A 6,155-nucleotide genomic window follows, 5' to 3' on the forward strand; every position below is an offset into this window, starting at 1 on the left:
TCAGAAGGAGAGCACTGTTAGACCAGGGCTCATAGAGTTCTGGTCAGAAGGAGAGCACTGTTAGACCAGGGCTCATAGAGTTCTGGTCCGAAGGAGAGCACTGTTAGACCAGGGCTCATAGAGTTCTGGTCAGAAGGAGAGCACTGTGTTAGACCAGGGCTCATAGAGTTCTGGTCAGAAGGAGAGCACTGTGTTAGACCAGGGCTCATAGAGTTCTGGTCAGAAGGAGAGCACTGTTAGACCAGGGCTCATAGAGTTCTGGTCAGAAGGAGAGCACTGTTAGACCAGGGCTCATAGAGTTCTGGTCCGAAGGAGAGCACTGTTAGACCAGGGCTCATAGAGTTCTGGTCAGAAGGAGAGCACTGTTAGACCAGGGCTCATAGAGTTCTGGTCAGAAGGAGAGCACTGTTAGACCAGGGCTCATAGAGTTCTGGTCAGAAGGAGAGCACTGTTAGACCAGGGCTCATAGAGTTCTGGTCCGAAGGAGAGCACTGTGTTAGACCAGGGCTCATAGAGTTCTGGTCAAAAGGAGAGCACTGTTAGACCAGGGCTCATAGAGTTCTGGTCAGAAGGAGAGCACTGTTAGACCAGGGCTCATAGAGTTCTGGTCAGAAGGAGAGCACTGTTAGACCAGGGCTCATAGAGTTCTGGTCAGAAGGAGAGCACTGTTAGACCAGGGCTCATAGAGTTCTGGTCAGAAGGAGAGCACTGTTAGACCAGGGCTCATAGAGTTCTGGTCCGAAGGAGAGCACTGTTAGACCAGGGCTCATAGAGTTCTGGTCAAAAGGAGAGCACTGTTAGACCAGGGCTCATAGAGTTCTGGTCAGAAGGAGAGCACTGTTAGACCAGGGCTCATAGAGTTCTGGTCCGAAGGAGAGCACTGTTAGACCAGGGCTCATAGAGTTCTGGTCAGAAGGAGAGCACTGTTAGACCAGGGCTCATAGAGTTCTGGTGAGAAGGAGTGCACTGTTAGACCAGGGCTCATAGAGTTCTGGTGAGAAGGAGTGCACTGTTAGACCAGGGCTCATAGAGTTCTGGTCAGAAGGAGAGCACTGTTAGACCAGGGCTCATAGAGTTCTGGTCAGAAGGAGAGCACTGTTAGACCAGGGCTCATAGAGTTCTGGTCCGAAGGAGAGCACTGTGTTAGACCAGGGCTCATAGAGTTCTGGTCCGAAGGAGAGCACTGTTAGACCAGGGCTCATAGAGTTCTGGTCCGAAGGAGAGCACTGTTAGACCAGGGCTCATAGAGTTCTGGTCCGAAGGAGAGCACTGTTAGACCAGGGCTCATAGAGTTCTGGTCAGAAGGAGAGCACTGTTAGACCAGGGCTCATAGAGTTCTGGTCAGAAGGAGAGCACTGTTAGACCAGGGCTCATAGAGTTCTGGTCAGAAGGAGAGCACTGTTAGACCAGGGCTCACAGAGTTCTGGTCAGAAGGAGTGCACTGTTAGACCAGGGCTCACAGAGTTCTGGTCCGAAGGAGAGCACTGTTAGACCAGGGCTCACAGAGTTCTGGTCCGAAGGAGAGCACTGTTAGACCAGGGCTCATAGAGTTCTGGTCCGAAGGAGAGCACTGTTAGACCAGGGCTCATAGAGTTCTGGTCCGAAGGAGAGCACTGTTAGACCAGGGCTCATAGAGTTCTGGTCCGAAGGAGAGCACTGTTAGACCAGGGCTCATAGAGTTCTGGTCAGAAGGAGAGCACTGTTAGACCAGGGCTCATAGAGTTCTGGTCAGAAGGAGAGCACTGTTAGACCAGGGCTCATAGAGTTCTGGTCAGAAGGAGAGCACTGTTAGACCAGGGCTCATAGAGTTCTGGTCAGAAGGAGTGCACTGTTAGACCAGGGCTCATAGAGTTCTGGTCAGAAGGAGTGCACTGTTAGACCAGGGCTCATAGAGTTCTGGTCGAAGGAGAGCACTGTTAGACCAGGGCTCATAGAGTTCTGGTCCGAAGGAGAGCACTGTTAGACCAGGGCTCATAGAGTTCTGGTCAGAAGGAGAGCACTGTTAGACCAGGGCTCATAGAGTTCTGGTCAGAAGGAGAGCACTGTTAGACCAGGGCTCATAGAGTTCTGGTCAGAAGGAGAGCACTGTTAGACCAGGGCTCATAGAGTTCTGGTCAGAAGGAGAGCACTGTTAGACCAGGGCTCATAGAGTTCTGGTCAGAAGGAGAGCACTGTTAGACCAGGGCTCATAGAGTTCTGGTCCGAAGGAGAGCACTGTTAGACCAGGGCTCATAGAGTTCTGGTCAGAAGGAGAGCACTGTTAGACCAGGGCTCATAGAGTTCTGGTCAGAAGGAGAGCACTGTTAGACCAGGGCTCATAGAGTTCTGGTCAGAAGGAGAGCACTGTTAGACCAGGGCTCATAGAGTTCTGGTCAGAAGGAGAGCACTGTTAGACCAGGGCTCATAGAGTTCTGGTCCAAAGGAGAGCACTGTTAGACCAGGGCTCACAGAGTTCTGGTCAGAAGGAGAGCACTGTTAGACCAGGGCTCATAGAGTTCTGGTCCAAAGGAGAGCACTGTTAGACCAGGGCTCATAGAGTTATTGTCAGAAGGAGAGCACTGTTAGACCAGGGCTCATAGAGTTCTGGTCAGAAGGAGAGCACTGTTAGACCAGGGCTCATAGAGTTCTGGTCAGAAGGAGAGCACTGTTAGACCAGGGCTCATAGAGTTCTGGTCAGAAGGAGAGCACTGTTAGACCAGGGCTCATAGAGTTCTGGTCAGAAGGAGAGCACTGTTAGACCAGGGCTCATAGAGTTCTGGTCAGAAGGAGAGCACTGTTAGACCAGGGCTCACAGAGTTCTGGTCAGAAGGAGAGCACTGTTAGACCAGGGCTCACAGAGTTCTGGTCAGAAGGAGAGCACTGTTAGACCAGGGCTCACAGAGTTCTGGTGAGAAGGAGTGCACTGTTAGACCAGGGCTCACAGAGTTCTGGTGAGAAGGAGAGCACTGTTAGACCAGGGCTCACAGAGTTCTGGTCCAAAGGAGAGCACTGTTAGACCAGGGCTCACAGAGTTCTGGTCAGAAGGAGAGCACTGTTAGACCAGGGCTCATAGAGTTCTGGTCAGAAGGAGAGCACTGTTAGACCAGGGCTCATAGAGTTCTGGTCAGAAGGAGAGCACTGTTAGACCAGGGCTCACAGAGTTCTGGTCAGAAGGAGAGCACTGTTAGACCAGGGCTCATAGAGTTCTGGTCCAAAGGAGAGCACTGTTAGACCAGGGCTCATAGAGTTATTGTCAGAAGGAGAGCACTGTTAGACCAGGGCTCATAGAGTTCTGGTCAGAAGGAGAGCACTGTTAGACCAGGGCTCATAGAGTTCTGGTCCGAAGGAGAGCACTGTTAGACCAGGGCTCATAGAGTTCTGGTCAGAAGGAGAGCACTGTTAGACCAGGGCTCATAGAGTTCTGGTCAGAAGGAGAGCACTGTTAGACCAGGGCTCATAGAGTTCTGGTCAGAAGGAGAGCACTGTTAGACCAGGGCTCATAGAGTTCTGGTCAGAAGGAGAGCACTGTTAGACCAGGGCTCATAGAGTTCTGGTCAGAAGGAGAGCACTGTTAGACCAGGGCTCATAGAGTTCTGGTCCGAAGGAGAGCACTGTTAGACCAGGGCTCATAGAGTTCTGGTCAGAAGGAGAGCACTGTTAGACCAGGGCTCACAGAGTTCTGGTCAGAAGGAGAGCACTGTTAGACCAGGGCTCATAGAGTTCTGGTCCGAAGGAGAGCACTGTTAGACCAGGGCTCATAGAGTTCTGGTCAGAAGGAGAGCACTGTTAGACCAGGGCTCATAGAGTTCTGGTCAGAAGGAGAGCACTGTTAGACCAGGGCTCATAGAGTTCTGGTCAGAAGGAGAGCACTGTTAGACCAGGGCTCATAGAGTTCTGGTCAGAAGGAGAGCACTGTTAGACCAGGGCTCATAGAGTTCTGGTCAGAAGGAGAGCACTGTTAGACCAGGGCTCATAGAGTTCTGGTCAGAAGGAGAGCACTGTTAGACCAGGGCTCATAGAGTTCTGGTCAGAAGGAGAGCACTGTTAGACCAGGGCTCATAGAGTTCTGGTCCGAAGGAGAGCACTGTTAGACCAGGGCTCATAGAGTTCTGGTCAGAAGGAGAGCACTGTTAGACCAGGGCTCATAGAGTTCTGGTCAGAAGGAGAGCACTGTTAGACCAGGGCTCACAGAGTTCTGGTCAGAAGGAGAGCACTGTTAGACCAGGGCTCATAGAGTTCTGGTCCGAAGGAGAGCACTGTTAGACCAGGGCTCATAGAGTTCTGGTCAGAAGGAGAGCACTGTTAGACCAGGGCTCACAGAGTTCTGGTCAGAAGGAGAGCACTGTTAGACCAGGGCTCATAGAGTTCTGGTCAGAAGGAGAGCACTGTTAGACCAGGGCTCACAGAGTTCTGGTCAGAAGGAGTGCACTGTTAGACCAGGGCTCATAGAGTTCTGGTCAGAAGGAGAGCACTGTTAGACCAGGGCTCACAGAGTTCTGGTCAGAAGGAGAGCACTGTTAGACCAGGGCTCATAGAGTTCTGGTGAGACGGAGAGCACTGTTAGACCAGGGCTCATAGAGTTCTGGTGAGAAGGAGTGCACTGTTAGACCAGGGCTCACAGAGTTCTGGTGAGAAGGAGAGCACTGTTAGACCAGGGCTCATAGAGTTCTGGTGAGACGGAGAGCACTGTTAGACCAGGGCTCATAGAGTTCTGGTCAGAAGGAGTGCACTGTACCGTAGGAAATAGGGTGCCTTGTGGGACAAAAGCCTTTCTCTTGCATTCGTTCCCATGTTCTGTTGGCAATTCATGTTTGATAGCTTTGGTCACTGATTAGGCAATGTCTACCTGTATTCAATCCCCAATCCGCCTCAATCCCCGCCCAATTCAATTGGCTATAATTAGGCCTACTAGGTTTCATTCAGTCTATAATTAGTAGATTTCATTATGCTTCGGTCTTGTAAATCGGTGTTAGACTTTAGTGCTGACAGTATTTCATAGAACAGAGCCATTCGGATACATTGCGCACCAGAAATCTAACGTGACACATTAGTGTTTAGCTGTTTCTTCATTAAAACAATACCGGGAGGGGAAAAAACTCCTTATTTCAAACCAATATGGATAGTTTACAAGTATAGGCTACTTACCAGTTGGTATTTGTGGACTCTGGGACGTATTGTTGTCAAGAGGGAAACGAGTGGTATGAGAGTCAGTGAAAGATGCGCAACTGCAGGGCATCAGGTGTTTCCTTGTTCCGTGTTTTAGTTCAATGGGCAGCCACGGAGACGTACACGGAAACACAACACACTTGTTGTTCACGGTAGTTTCGGTGCTGGACAATCTGTACACTGGGCCAGTAGCGAAGGAAGGCGACACTTCTCCCTGGGTCAGAGCTATTTAGCATTTAAACGAGAAAAAAAGCTTAAAAGTTCCAAAATAACGCCGCTTTCTTGTAGTCTAAATGGTTGAACGGCTTGAGAAGGCTGTCGCCTGCAGTCAACTGCCGTATATCTGATACCAATTCAATGTAAAGTTCTATATTCAAATGTGGCTCAGGTATTACCCATTACCCATGCCACCCATACATTGTCGTTACAGGCCTAGCTTATAGCCAGCTATTCACCCTACAAAAAATAATCAGTTTATGGGTATTTAAATATTCAAAGACACCCACGAAATGTGCCTACAGTCTATATAAATCGCCCACAGTGATTGCAATAAAATGTCATTTTATTGGCTGTATTTCAATTTCCAATTGTGACACTGTTAGGCCTTGTGTATGACAAATCTCTAAAGAATAGATCTTAGGATACCATACAAGCTATTCCTTGGCTACACTCTCTTTTGTGCCTAAAATACCAATATTTAATTTCACCAGGTTTGACCGTGAGAGACAGACATTAATCTTTAAAACAATTTAATGACAGGAATGAGGTGATACATCTAGATTTGAATAGGCCTTACATCATCAACCATCGACGCATCGTTCATCTATTCCGGCTAATCGTTTCTGAAATGGCGTGCTGTAAAGGCCACTCATTTCTTCTAACTCTTTGAAGGAGCCTATTCTTATATTCTGTTAAGGGCTCGACGTTTAAACCCGAACCCGAGTTCTAATCCTGAGGAACCGTCAAAGTCATGCTGACAGGCGACAGGCAGCGTTCTATAAAAGGCTTTG

At 49.4% G+C, this 6,155-nt stretch overlaps 1 protein-coding gene across 2 annotated transcripts in view; it reads right to left on the reverse strand.

Annotated features, from left to right (window-relative positions):
- Positions 1-5,461, reverse strand: part of LOC123998170 (tumor protein p63-regulated gene 1-like protein) — an 87,244-nt gene extending 81,783 nt beyond the window's left edge. Inside the window, exon 1 of one of the 2 annotated variants that reach the window (XM_046303167.1) lies at positions 5,125-5,461. The gene's annotated coding sequence lies outside the window, so the exon portion shown is untranslated. The remainder of the gene's footprint in view (positions 1-5,124) is intronic. The other variant, XM_046303166.1, reaches the window with a different exon arrangement.
- Positions 5,462-6,155: the final 694 nt, after the last annotated feature.

This window comes from Oncorhynchus gorbuscha, linkage group LG15 (assembly GCF_021184085.1).
Source record: "Oncorhynchus gorbuscha isolate QuinsamMale2020 ecotype Even-year linkage group LG15, OgorEven_v1.0, whole genome shotgun sequence".
NCBI classification, from domain to species: domain Eukaryota; kingdom Metazoa; phylum Chordata; class Actinopteri; order Salmoniformes; family Salmonidae; genus Oncorhynchus; species Oncorhynchus gorbuscha.